We start from the raw sequence: 14784 nt of genomic DNA, 5'->3' as shown, positions 1-14784 counted from the left end.
TAATAATAATAATAATAATAATAATAATAATAATAATAATAATAATACAGACAGTTATATGCTCTATAAGATAAAGCCAAAGTATATTTCTTTTATAGTTTTTATATATAATTTTTTTACACCTGTTCAACAACCACACAGTTTGCTTCTGAAATTTGCCTGAACCCATTACATGAATGAGGCACAATATAGTTTCCTTTCTTTGAATGGTACTGACTTAAAAGTAGGTGATGCTAGGTAAATGGGTCTATTTTCCTCAAATGGGGTTGCAAACAAACAAATAAATTCTGATGCACTGACTACAGTGTTTCTTGATATGAGAAAGCGTGGGAGAAACTCAAATAATGCTACTATTATTATTTTGTATTTTTTGGTGTTGTTTCGTTACCTCAACCACCAACATCATCATCGTTTTAAAAAAAAATTGTGTGTGTTTTAATCACTGATACATTAACAAAAGTATCAAGGGGAAGAAATAAAGAGATGGAGAAAAAAAATGTCTGTGACACGTGACAAAGGTCATGAGCCAGTTCCAAGCCAAGACTCCTTCCAGCAGTAAGATGTGGGAGTTTGAATGTCTCACGAGAGTCTTGTGGGTGTTTTCTATAGCGTTATTTATTTTTATGACAAGAAGTAGCAAATATTTTTGAACCAGGCTTAAATATGCTTAAATTATTACTCTTGCCCTAACAGAATAGCCACTATCTGTCAAAGGCAGTATAAAGGAGAATAAGAAGAAAAAAAGGTAGCCATTTTTTTCATTTTGACAATTTTTCTGCTCATTGCCCTTAATAAACATGACTTAGGTGTTTTTAATACTGCAAAGTTTCACTGTTTAGTTCAGAATACCGCACATAGCTGAGAACGACCGGGCATAATAGAACATGTTAGAGTAAAAGTGTGAAACTACTGCCTTGACAGCACCTTAAGGCATGCTGGTCCTTGTGGGTATACAGTATTTAGTCTCAGAGGACACCATTTAAATTATTTACAACAAATTAGGATTTAAAGAAAATCAAATGAATTCACACAGACGTGACGAGGGTATGCTTTATAGAGTTCTGTTACAGTGTATTCTTTGTTTGAGTATTTGCTAAAATCACAGTTGTTTTGTAAGGGAAAAGATTTTTGATGTAGCATCTAACAAAATATAATTCCTTACTAAAACACTACACTTCAAGTCATCTCAGGGAATTTGTGATCATTTATCATCACTGTGTGAGTAGCTTTTCATGCAGTTACAGTTTCATTTTGTTTTGATTTTCCTAGACGACACCGGGAAGTGAACATTAAATACTCTGAAATTTAGATGCGACTGTATTTTTAACAATCTTTAAAAACATGTGTGCAAAAAATTGGTTTGCTGACTTACTTTACGATCTCCTCCTTTCTAATGGTTTTGAAGGACAAATGCTTTTTATTTCTCGCACTGAGTTCATCTTCGCTGATTGTCTCAATGTTAGTGATCTCATGGACACAAAAATAGATTTACATAAAAATAGCACGTGGCACGTCAGAAGCGCAATTACATTTCTCTGTCATTTTCAGTAGAGCAGCTGATAGTAATGTAATAACTTAGAGATAAACAGCCACGTTATTAGCTTAAAGGAGAGCCTTGTGTGGCTGTGAGAGTAAGAGAGCTTGGTCTGGCCTCTCAGAGCCTGTGAAGAAATGGTTTTGATCTCACCACAGGCTAAACACTGCCAACAGGACTTGACATTGCAGAACAATTTCCCAATTACCTTTTGACATGCATATTGACACAAACGCACAAAACTGTAATTTTCTCTCTGAATTTGTTAGCTTGAGGGGCTCACTTTCATGCCAGTGGATTGTCAGATGTGCTGCTCTCTCTCCCTTTCTCCCACTAAGTATCTCTCTCTCTCGCTCTCTCTCCCCTACTCTCCTCCATTATGCTTATATGTCAGTGTCCAGAAAAAGGATTTCCCCCCTGACAGCTGTTAAATGTACGAACCAAATGGAAGAAGCATATAACGAAAATATGGTTGAAAATTTTTTTTTTTTTTTAGTTATTTTTCAAGTTTTTTTTTTATCTTCACAGATTTACAGATTTAAATGTGAACTGATAGTTTGCTTTCACAAACAAGTTTTATGTAATACTGTTGAACACTTGTGTGCCAAAAACCTCAACCTTTCCCAATAAACTTTGTAAAGCTCACAAACATGTTGTCTCCACACTGTCAATCTCAAGGTTCTGGCCAAACTCAACATGCCAGTTGACACTGAAATGCCATAATCACTGGGATGTTTTCGTGCTTTTGAGATGTCCAGGCACCAAAGGAGAGGAGAGTGGACGATGGCCGTGTCATCATGAGCTTGTCATCGTGGTCGGCTTGATTGGCACATGCTAGGCCAGATTACAGGAGCTGGTGCTGATGGAGGGTTACCCTGAGACTCCCGGTCGCCTGCTATCAGGAACCCCTGAAAACTGGGTCATTCTTGGGCTTGGCTCTGCCTCGAGCCCCTTTGCCCCAACGCCGGTCCCAATGAAAGAGTGGAAGAGAAGGATCAAGCCCCAGGCCTCGGATGAAGGCCAAAGCTCAAGCCCTCTCCCAACATAGATTTAAAATCAGAACCATTCTTTCTTCTTACTTGTAACTAAAAATACATTTATATATTTATGCTTAAATGATCACTAAAAACACTTTGTTTTTGTCATGTCTAGCACGGACCGACTTCACATCTTTCCTCGGCCTTTTCAAAGATATATATTTTTAAGTGTTTATCCTTTTTTTCTAACAAGCAGACTAAGAAGCCTTTATGTTTATTGGTTTGGCAGCCATGGCTCCAATCTGGTGACAGAACACAAATTAAATTGATTGCGAATGGTAAATATAAAAGGAAAAGAGACAGAAATAATAACAGATGTTCAACTGCTTTGAACCCAATATTCATACATAGTGCAACATATTAAGGCCTCATGGTAACTCGTTTTTGACCTGCCAGAGTATTATTAGACAGCACATGTAAAGCAGAAAGGACTAAAAACATATTTTAATGCTTTAGGATAAACAAATGCTTCAAATACAGAATACAGAGACCAGTTTGTTTGGTGAAGAAATCATATGACATGTATAAAGTTCACACTGGTCTTACTGGCAAACCACTTTAATGACTGTGGTGACAGCTGGTGGAGTTTGACATTAGAGTGACATTCAACCACAAGTCATTTAAAACACTGGGGCTCCACTGCGGTGGCTCAACAGATTAAAATGTGCATATAGTTAAAAGTCAATTCGGAGGTACTTTTACTTCCTTTGATAAAAAAAACAGTTTAGTTAAGTGTAGATTAGTCCTAACCTCTTAGATGCAACCTGAATAAATGAATCATTTCCTAAAGAAGTGGCAAATCGGATGCAAATGAGAAAATGTTAAAGCAGACTATGTGAACTCACTGTGGGCATCCCCCTTTATCTCCCCTCCATGGCTCTGCCGCACGCTTTCAGTGAGCGTGTAACCCAAATGAGCTCTGTCTTCTTTCACCTAAATTAAAGCAGCCACAACTAAGGGGGCTGGTGCTGAGCGCCAAAGCTTTGCAGTGGCAGCACCGTGTTTAACACAAGTTCCATTAAAAAGAGCCCATTACTACTACTGAAGGAAACGGTGCCCGGGGCCTCTCTAAAGTGTTGCGAAAACCTCATTGATAATTAAATGTTGGTTACCCCTGGTATGCATCGCTCCCGCACTTTGCTTACCAATCAAATCTCCGCCCACCACTGCTGCCATTTGCTCTCTCCCTCCTCTGTTTATCAAGAAATCATACAGCCCTCTAATAGGTGCCAATTAGAACCAATGGGGGCTCTGGGGTTAATTATTCCCAACACATTATTTGATTGAGCATATTTAGAGCAGAACACAGTGGTGGGAAGAACGGGGACAGTGGTGGTGGTGGATAGCACCTTAGTCTTTATTGATGAGCACTCCACAGTCACAGGAAGAGAGTGACAGACACGTGCATGCCGATGTGCACACACATACACACAAAGAGATGCAGACACAGCACTGTTTTCATGCATTGGCTTTCCTAGAGACTTACCCTAACCCATTTAACCCTGATCTTCATCTAGACCTAGACGTAGCCTTAGCTAATGAAATTTATAAGACAGCATTCTTAATTTTAATCTGTCAAGGCTTCCTTGTTTCCTAACTTTTGGCCAGCTGATTTGATTGAGGTCCAAACATCATATAGTAAAAGTCCTTGCTTTGAATACTCACTCACAACTACATTTGTTGATCTCTCAAGGTAATGTGAGAATATTGAGAGTGCCTGATAAAAGAAGCGGCTTGTTAATAATTTCTATTGTTGAATAATCCCGCTCGCACAAAATCAGAAATGCCCCCAAAGTATTAGACGGAGCAAACAAACAACAACAAAAAACAAAACAAGAGAAAGTGAAAAATCGTTATCTCTTTCGCAGGTTCTTTCAAGCGCAACGTGGAGCGTTTCGCCGTCAATAATACAATAATATAAGAAGAGGGAGAAACAAATGTGGATTCAAGCAGCTCTCCTTGAACAGCAAACACTGGCATGAGAAGAAAGTAAAGAAACAGAGAGACAAGGAGAAAAAAGAAAAACATATACACAATGAGCAGTAGGTATCTGATTTATGCCGGGCCGATAATAATCATCACGCCCAAATAGCGCCTCTCCTCAGTCACACAGCAAAAGAAGCAAAGACATAAAAGTAAGTTGAGAATGAAGCCTTTGACAGGTTGCTAATGGATCGCTTTAGGCCCATCTGTTTCACTCCAAATAGAGAAATGGTGGGGTTTTGATTTTGCTGTTGAAACTGTTACCACTGTCACTGTAAACAATAATTGTCAAACATATTTACCCCACAATCGCTTTAGCAGATGTTCCGCTTTTTGTTTCAAGCAGCTTTTCTGTGTGTTGTATCTCCCCTTTGCAGACACACCACATGCCCCACCACCACCGCCGCCGCCGCCGCCGCTGCACCCCCAACTAGAATATTGAGCAGGTATTTGCAAAAAGGTGCTCCAGGGCACAGAGTGCAAGGGATTGGGTGGGGTGGCTGGGAGAGGGGAGGTGAAGTGAGAGGGAAGGGTGGAGGGAAAGGGATAGAAGGAGGGAGGAGGAGATTATCTGGGCCCTTCATCAGTGGTTCAGCCTCCCTCCTCCTCCACCTCCCCCTCACGGTCCTGCCCATGGTGGAGCCCTGAGGGCCCGGGGAGGCGGCCCCCTTGCCTCACAGCCATGCAACCTCTTTATCACTCTAATCTGTTAATTGTAGGCGCTCAATTGGCACATGGTGGCTTTTTATTAGAGCCTCCCAACATTAACTAGACAGAGAATGTAGAAAAGCTGGTGTAACCCTTATCTTTTTTTTAACTCCTTCTATTTACAACAAGAGCACACAGGCTTCCATACTTAGAATTCCACATTTTGAAAGACTTATAGTGCACTTAAACTCTTTAAAATAACAATCTATAATCACTAAAATTAACATTTTAATTAAGTTGAAGCTGTTCATGGAAAACAGAAACTTCTGCAGTTTAGAACTGGCAACAATGTAGTAAAAAAACAAACATAATTCATGTTTTAAATGAGTGAAACAGCGTATCCTTGTCTCATATCAGAGACTTGGCTCTTTAAAGGAGGAATGTTGAGATGACTCTTTAATGCAGTCAAGTGATCAGCAGATCTGATCTCAGGTGTTCAGCCCTCCTCCCTCTGCTCTTCCTGCTGTCTTTGTGCAGCTTGTTACAGTGAGCTGATCCCTTACTCTGAGGCGACTCTGAGGGACGGCTGGTAGAAGGCCAGAGGTCACCCTCCTGTCCCGCACAGACTTGTCTGCAGCAACTGCTCTTTTTTTTTTTTGGTTCCCCTCCCCAAGAGCAATTTCTCTGCCTCCTTTTTTCTTTTTCTTTTTCTTTTCTTTTCTTTTCTTTTGTCTGCCAGCTCTATTTTAGAAAAGAGGGCTGTCCAGGTGACGTAAGCGCAGACATGAATGGAATTTTCAGACAACTTCAATGTTTTCTGTGGTCCAAACAGCTTGTGTTTGTTGTCAAAAGACCGATTAGAAAAAAGACCCCTCTCAGCTGGCTCTCCCGAGCCCTCCTGAAAAGGTCAACAGCAGCTAAATTATGATAAATTAGTGTGTTTTTCTGCAAACATTAATCTTAATATCAGCATCCCACCAAAAAGCGTCTGCTAAAGGGCCACGACTAATTTACAATGTAGTTAAATCATATGCCACAAAAGGAGACGTTCATTTTTTATTCAAATTTGTGAAATGTTTTTTACGCAGATTATTAGAAGGGAGCCGAGTGACTTGGAGAGAAGTCGAAATTCAAAGGCCAGTTTGCGCCACGGTGCATGGTTACGGCTCAGAAGTTCATTTTCCAGTTTCACAGGTTCACAAGGAGTGCCTGGCGATTGATGCTTTAAATGTTTGATGCCATAGCAGAGAAGGAGGTGGGCGGCGGCCGGTGTTGCGCTCTCAACAAAGTTTTACCTCATGAATCCCGCTGAGAAATCCAGGCCTGCGAGTTGGTGACAGAACAATGGAGTGAGCGATTTATGGCCAGCTATTAACAACTTCTGCTTTCAGGCCCCATACTGCAAACAGGTGTTTTACGAATCCGCCCCCCACGCTGACACCGCTGTTTATTTCGACCAACTTCCAGGGTTTCCATTTCTACCCTCGGCTAAGGGTTAAAAAAATGAAACCACGCAGTAGATGACAGCATCAAATCACATCGTTTATACTTTATTTTCCTGTTTGGTTTTATATTTGCCTGTGTTCCAGAAAAAGCAAGTCCTGAGGAGAAACACTGGGCCCTTGGCAGTTAATTGGTGAACATTTTCTGTATTATGACCGATCACCAGCTAAGCCTCTTTTTAGTGGTTTCTTTCCATGGTAAGGAGAGAACCTAAGAATTAGCCTGCAAGAGCAGCAGTGGAGGTTTAACACTGACTCACTTGTAACACTGCAAACTGATTTATGTGTAAACATGTCAGGGTAAGAATGATCAGTTCCCCAGTTTCACCAGCAACAAAGCCGCCCAATGTCCAAGAGGGCTTTTTCTGTTATCTTATCATTTGTGTTGGAGAAAGAAATAAATGCATCGCAATAACAAATTGAATCTGGACAAAATGAAATTCAATTTGTTTAACATGCTTCAATTTTTTATAGGCAGGAGAGACATGTTGCTGTTGGTTCAATGGAGTCTTTGTGCAGGGACAGCGGTCAAAGAAGAACTTTTGGGGTAATACACTTTTAGCTGAGCATGAGCAAGCATTTGAACTCCTATGTCTTTTTTTTTCCTGGCTTGCATTTGCTTTGAGTCTGTGTTCATAAATGCATTAATATAGCATTTAGCAGTTGCTTTATAGATATTTAAAGTATCTATACTGAAACATCTGCCTCACAAAGTGCAAGCTTTTGTCTTTCAGTCATAAAGGTTTTTTTTAAAAAAAAAATCTTGATTCTGTGGCTTGGTCACAAGGACTGCATGAGGCAGACAACACTGGGTGTGATACAGAACTAAATACGCCGTGAATCTGTCTATTTTGGGGCAATAGCTCCACAGAGTGCAGCTGCAGAAATGTTTTCAAGATTTATATCTTATCCAGTGACCGAATGAAGCAGAGGATGAGAAGAACAAATGTAAGTTTATAGAAAATACGCTAGAGAAATCCCAGCATCCTGAACCTTGTTATGTACTATTAGGTGTTTAAGCTTTGGTAAAGTATCTATTTTTTTAATTCTGTGGGAAAGAAGGAGGGAGGATGTGAAGCATTTCCTGAATGGATACATTTTCACATTATGGCGCAAGACAGAGAGCAACTCTGCCATCCTGCATGAAGTGAAACTAATCTAATTCACTTTGAGGAATGTACGTGGGCCAATGCATACAAGGTGTGAGGCAGCAGCCTGTAAACAAAACTCTTGAAGGCTTTAATTAGAAACTGACACGCAGACAATATAGCTTTTGAAGGCCTAAATATAACCTAAAATTGGTACTTCTGTGACTTTAGCAAATTGCTGAGGTTTTATTGTAATGTCTGTGTAGACAGGTTTTAAGAAGACAATATATCCCCAAATCCCAAACAAGTCCCCTTAAATGCGCTGTGTTAAATTGCTTCAGAAATGTCTGTACTTGTATGTAGTCGTGAGGGTTTACAATGTGGAGAAGGACAAAAGCTGGCTTGAGAGTAGCACCCTGTGTTAGTAGGAAGGGAAAAATCCCCTTTGAAACTTTGAAAAGAAAAAAACTCAACCCTGATTGCAAACGGTTTAGGCATATGTGATTTTCTTTGGGGATTTCTTGTTTATCCGTGTTTGCAGCGGACAAACAGTGTTGTATGTAACGTTATGAAAGTGTAAAGTGGGACTTAACCAGTGTCTATGTGTGTGCGACTTGAGCTGTGGCTTAAACTAATTGTCTGTGTAGTGAAGCATTAGCTGTTTCCTGTTCTGCTGACAGCTTTGTCATTGGCGGTCAAACTTTGCAGTGGGCTAAACATGCCACGCTCCAGACCGCACTCCAGTTAAATAGCTTTTATTGGGTGACTTTTCGCCAGGCTAAATGGGGATACATTTTATTCGCGGTGTTTGGGGAGAGCCCGAGGTGTGTACGGCCAACATAAGTGGAAAGGCTTTGCAACTTAAAGGAGCCCTTACCTTCCGGCACTTTTTTATTACAACTACTGTTTACATCTCCCAATACATCCTAAGTATTTCCATTATTAAGTTTGGACAAATCATTTGCCTGGGGTTCAAGGTAGTATGCCATTGAAACATGATCCTACTGTTGATCTTATTACTGCCAAACCAAACAAGCAGAAATCAATTTCAGCAGGAAAGGTAAAGGAAGAAGGAAAAAAAAAAAGAGGAAATTAGATCAAAACGATTGGGGCCGGTGGTTGCAGCTGTGGATTGTAGGAGAGAGGTGGGGCCAGGAGGTATATATGCCAAGAGTGTTTGCTCATTGCCCAAACAAGTCAACAAACAGCGAGCGGTAATTTTTTTTAAAGCATTAAAATATGAGGCCTTTTTTACAAAGCTGCCCCCCTCCCAACACACACACACACACACACACACACACACACACACACACACACACACACACACACACACCTCTGCCCTGAAGGTGAAATCAGACACCTCGGATTACATTTTCTTTTCATACTTGTCACATACTGTGCATGGATTTACAGACTCACTTCGCGCAGTGAGAAAGTATGTTCCAGCTGCTTTGGCACTAATAAGGCTTCAAGTTTGATTGTTTGACAGTTCAAAGAATTTTGTACACCATGTTTAAAAAATCTCATAACGTGGATTAAGATTAATAGAGTGTTAGTGAAAATATAGATCCTGTTGATCATTGGACTGGGCATTCTGTATTCATTATTAACTGTTGGGAAGTTAATGAAAGCATAAATAATAATAACAATTAATAACAGACTCTAAATACATACTGCACACTGTTTTTTTTGTTGTTTGTCTTTTTGGAAATACGGTACAGAAGTGTCCCAACTAAAGCCAAAGACAATGTGCACATTTGAAGAAGAAAGAGTAAGAAATGGCTGTGACAAATTAGTAGTACAAGGAAACAAAACGCAGGGGTTCTGGCAGGAGGCCTCTTGGAGCTCCTATAAAATACTAACTCATAGTATATCTGATATCTCAAAGAGGAAAGGAAAGTGGGACAGTGGGAATACTATTAACAGCAGATGAGTGATGTCGTGGAAAAGGTACCACGTTTGGCAACTTTTATGTCTTCACATCCTACGCCTTCTTGAGGCGGTGACAAATACACCTTTTAACTGTGTGTTTGTGCGCAGCTACAAGCATGCGTGTACATATGCAAATACACGCAAGGACCCATATACATGCTAACTGTTAAGTTTTTTTCCCTTAAATTAAGTCTTCTAGTTTAACCAACCTCTCTTTCTGAAAGTACTCACATTGTTCATAAACTAAGAAATCTCATTGTGTGTGTGTGTGTTTGTGTGTGCGTGCGTGTGTGTTTGTGTGTGCGTGCGTGTGTGTGTTTGCGCATGTGCATGCAGATTTTGGCAGGATGTTGTTCTGGATATAATTTGCCTACGGTGACAACAAAAAGATAGGTCGGGGTGAGAATTGCATTGCAAACTTATTTCTAAGGTCATTATGCTCCGTATTACAAAACAAACAGGGTCATTGTACTTTCCCATTGGTTAGACCCTCATTTGCATAGTCTGCTGAAATGAAAGATCACGCACGTTTCGAATGTGTTAATGTACCAACAGAATATATGTAGTGTTGTGTAACTGCAAAGTTGCTTAAATTATCATTTGTAAAACAGCTTGTTGCATTTAAAAAAAAAGTAAAGGAAGAAAAATGGTTCCTCTCCAGCTGCATTAGCATTGTGTTAGGCACCGCAGTGTTTCTGGTACCGGTTGCGCAGGCTGTGCAGAATTCTACAGACTTTCCCCTTTTACAGCTTGCAACAGTGACGGCAATCAGTCATCAGGTTGGCCTTTCTCTCTGTGTGTAAATCTTTGGGAATGTGCAGAGGCTCTTTGTTAACACACAGTTGATTTTCTGGCTTTGCTGCTTTATATAGCTTTGCAAGTTTGGCAAGGACCACTAGCAAGCTGCAGAACATGCACATACAGTTCGCAAGCCAGAGTGCATATGCACACAATAAGAGTTACGAGAGACCACGGAAACTGTGGTATTGGGTCGGAGTTACGTAAAGTTTTAGCAGAAGGTATTTGGACATTAGAAAGCATAGATATATCAAGTAACACACTAATGACTTGAATGACATTTCAATAACTCCAGGCTGTTCTAGACTAACTTTGACTTTAATTGTGTCAATTAAAAACATATACTGAGTTAAGCCAGTCTTAAATCCACCTTTGATTACATGTTATGTTGTGTTCTAGTCTAACTAATAGTACAAGGAATCACGTGCATATTTTTTTTCCATTTTTTTCCTTCTATACTTTAGCGCTTTGGCTAACATTTGCATGTAGACAACATTTGCATGTCCAATCAGAGCAACTCAGTGTTCAGTGTCTTTCCCTATGATACTAGAGTAGCTGAGGAGTCAGTCCGCCAGTCTTCCAAATGGTACGCAGCCCTTTCTACCTTCTTAGCCACCGCCATAATGTGTGCTCTGCTAACAAGTTTTCAATCAAGCTGTCTGCTAGGATCCATTTTTCTTGTTTAGCATTAGAGATAAAGATACCTTCATATTTATGTATGCTAAAGAAGGGAAACAACAAGAAAGTTATCTCACATTCACCTTTCATTTCCGACAGCACACAACTTTCAGGCACAAAAACAGCTTATTACAGGAAAAGCTAAATAAAACATAGCAACAACTTGTCAAGCTAATCCATCTCTCTACACTCAAGTCAAAATATATTTATCTTAAAACTTTAAAGAACAGCTGCATTTCATCAAACAGGAGCTTGGCCTTAAAGCAGTGTTCTTACCACTCCTTTTACGACTCACAAATCTAAGAGAAGACAGCGTTTTCTTTTGATGCCAGACAACCCAAGCAGCAAACATAATACTGTCTGCAAAGTGTGAATATTGTATCGTTTTTTTTTCTTTCTCTACTCTTTTTTTTCCCTGCCTGCCCTGCTGTCTGCCTGTGTTGTTTTGAAGCGGTGAATAGATTTAAAAGATGCAGGATGACAAGACAAAGAGCCGGGGAATAGCCCCCGGGCACTTGTGCTTTAAGTCATGCCATTTCCTTGCATGGCAGGCAGCCCTAAATAAGTTACTTATAAGCATTTATTGATGCACAAGTGTGGCATCTGTTCCTAGGCTGTGGTTCTGGGTGTAATTAGCTCAGAACCTTACGCACTTCAATCAAGCGACACATTTAGAGACCCCCACCCCCACTACCTCCCTCCTTCAGTGTTGTTTCCTCATTCCCTCTTTCAATCTCGCTCGCTTGGGTGTTTTACTCATTCACACTGTGTAGAATCCTCTGTGCACAGTAATTACTCCACGATAACCTCCATCATCATTATCGTTATCCTCTTCAGCATTCAGCCAACATTGCTTAACTGTAAAGCCGGCGAGGTGCTGCCGTGGTGCGGGGCCATTCTGATGACATCAGCGCCGATAAAGAAATGCTAAACAATCAAATGGACACATGAAACCAGTCGCTGGATCAGGCGCGAGCTATTTCACAGAGCCAGATTTGAAACGACCCCTGAAATTCTTTTAATAGGGTTTGTTTCCCTGTGTGCGGGTCGCATTGTTGCCTCGCGAGTGCACGCACACAGACACGCCGTGGTGTGTGTTTGTCACTGTGTGTCCATGTGCATGTACTTAGGCTCAGCGCAAAGAGGAATTAAATTTGATTAATTTCAGACGGATTTTGAAAATATAAACTATTCATTTTGTTATGTAGAACACAAGAGAAGGTTTAAATCTAGCCCAAGGGTAGAGCCTTTGTGTTGAGTCTTCTTTGATATTACTGAGGGCTTTTTTATTGAGCGCTTGACATGATAGATAAACCATACAGTGGATTGAATGGCCTTCTTCTGCAGAACCCAGTAAATGCCATTTGCCATTAACAATGCTGCACTGGGGTACATAAACCATTAATATAACCTTTATGACCATGCGGTCTAACTGAGCATGTCTACTATACACAGCTCTTCTTCTGATGGACGTGCTAGCTGAGGCCTCCTTGCAATACCACTAAAAGAAGAATTTAATTGCACCAAACAGATGAGATGACAGACATTAGCTTTTTAAAAGCTGTCGTAAAATGGAGACGGGATGAAAATCATAAGAACTGGTACACCTATCTCCTGCAATCTCCAAACCAATAAAAACTGTACTTCAACGTGGAGGGGAAAAAAAACAAAAAAACAATGTTAGCTGCTGTTTCAGGTTGACAAAGCCAGCAACCAGTAGCAAGGAGTCTGTGACCTGCTGTGTGGGTTTAATTGAGGAGACAAGATGAGTGCCTCTTGCAGGCCAGGGGTGTGGAGAGGGTGGAGAGTGACAGGCAATCACTCTCAAGATGAGTGGGCCCAGGACGGAGACCTGTGGGGTGCCGCAGACCCTCGGCCACTCCAGCAGGGCCCAGCCATTGATCATTACTAGCTGACTATCGAGGAAGGATTGTGACTAAAGCAGGCATGCATGGAACAATGGTCCATAGTTTAGTCAACGTGCTTAAGCAGCTGGGTGTCAGTGCCTTTAATAGAAAGGGTAGACTCCCTCTATATGGTCCACAAAGCATTGTCTGTTTCCCCCTCTGACAGAAAAGGTGGTTTTCTGTGAGGGGCCATACCCACAATCATGTGGTGGCTCAACCCCCTACCCCACCACCCACCGCCCGCCCCACCCACAGACAACCGTCTCCGTCAGCTGAATGGACTTTGTGGGTGACATGGTCTATATGTTTGTGTGTGGATGGAAGAGGTGGGGGGGGGGGGGGGGGGATCTCCAGAGGAAGAAAGCAACCCATTGACTCACATAGCAAGGGGGAGGAGGACACACACAGCATATCACAAGGGAGCATCTGGTAGGAGGAATGTGTACATGATGTCAAATGATAGTCCAAAGATAGGCCTCCCTTCATAAAAAACAGAGCGGGTGATAAAGGGCGTCCCTGACAAGAAGAGTCAAGAGGAGAAGAATCTTGTTTGTGTTGCCTTTTAGGAGAGTTTTCTTAAAGGGGTTCGTTTGCAATGCAGAACAAGATGTTAGGAGGTCTCGCGGTCTCGTGACACATGAGTCAGAATGTTTCCAGAACCGAGTAAACTGTCTGACTCAAACTGTGTGGTTAGCTAGAAGAACAGACAACACAATAGTGTCCTCCCCTCCCACATCCTGAAAAGACTACATCAAACATGCAGTTCTGGAAAGAAAAGAAAAAGAGTTTTGAACAGCATGCGTGTAAATCCACCTTGATCCATCCTCTGAATGCACACTTACTGTAAGTGTAGGCCAAGGCATGTTCAGACACATGAGGAGCTATTAAGAATCCTGCAAACACCTGCTGTAATACTCTACAGGTTTAGTGTGGCTATAAATTCACCACCTTCCCATGCACAGGTATTAAGGATGATAAGCCGTATTTCATTAATGTATTTCGGTGTGCTAAGACTGCATTGTGCATACCTGTTAGAAAGCAGGATATCCATTGACAGGCCTTTAGATTCAACGACTAAAATCACAGGGCTTTCTCCAGCACATCTAGTCAAGTGTCACAATACAAAAGTTACATCACTGATGCAGTTTTGATGCACTGATGTGCATTTCTGCTTTTTTATACTCTGCGCCTCTGAATCAGTTTTGGGGCAACATCTTGGATTTGCTGTGGCGCAGTGCCAAAGCAGGGTTTTTCTAATGCTCAGTTTACAGCATAACAGAGTTGGGGTGGGATGTGTTTGATGGTCTGCAGCACATAATTGAGTTTTAATTTGTTACTACTCTCACCACCTATACCCCGAATCAACTGTTTTAGTTCAGCAACATAGTGTATTTGGAGTAATCAAAATCTTTCTTTAATCATGAACATATTATACTGTACTACATGCATGTGTCATAAACACAGACATATTGTATACATTTTCTGAAACACTGACAGTTGGTGGTTAAGGGTGTTGTGTCTCCTAAAACTGGAAAAAATCCTTGGCTAAGTTAATGAAATCTAACTCTACAACCTAATTTTGGGTCAACACAAACCCCAAACAGAAGTAACTACAGAGGAGATTTAACTAGATTGTGCTGTTGTGCTGTCTTAATGTTAGCTGTTAAAAGTTTTCAT

Source organism: Pundamilia nyererei, unplaced genomic scaffold (genome assembly GCF_000239375.1).
Source record: "Pundamilia nyererei isolate P.nyererei 1_Seehausen unplaced genomic scaffold, PunNye1.0 scaffold00007, whole genome shotgun sequence".
NCBI classification, from domain to species: domain Eukaryota; kingdom Metazoa; phylum Chordata; class Actinopteri; order Cichliformes; family Cichlidae; genus Pundamilia; species Pundamilia nyererei.
This window is presented reverse-complemented; position numbering follows the sequence as displayed.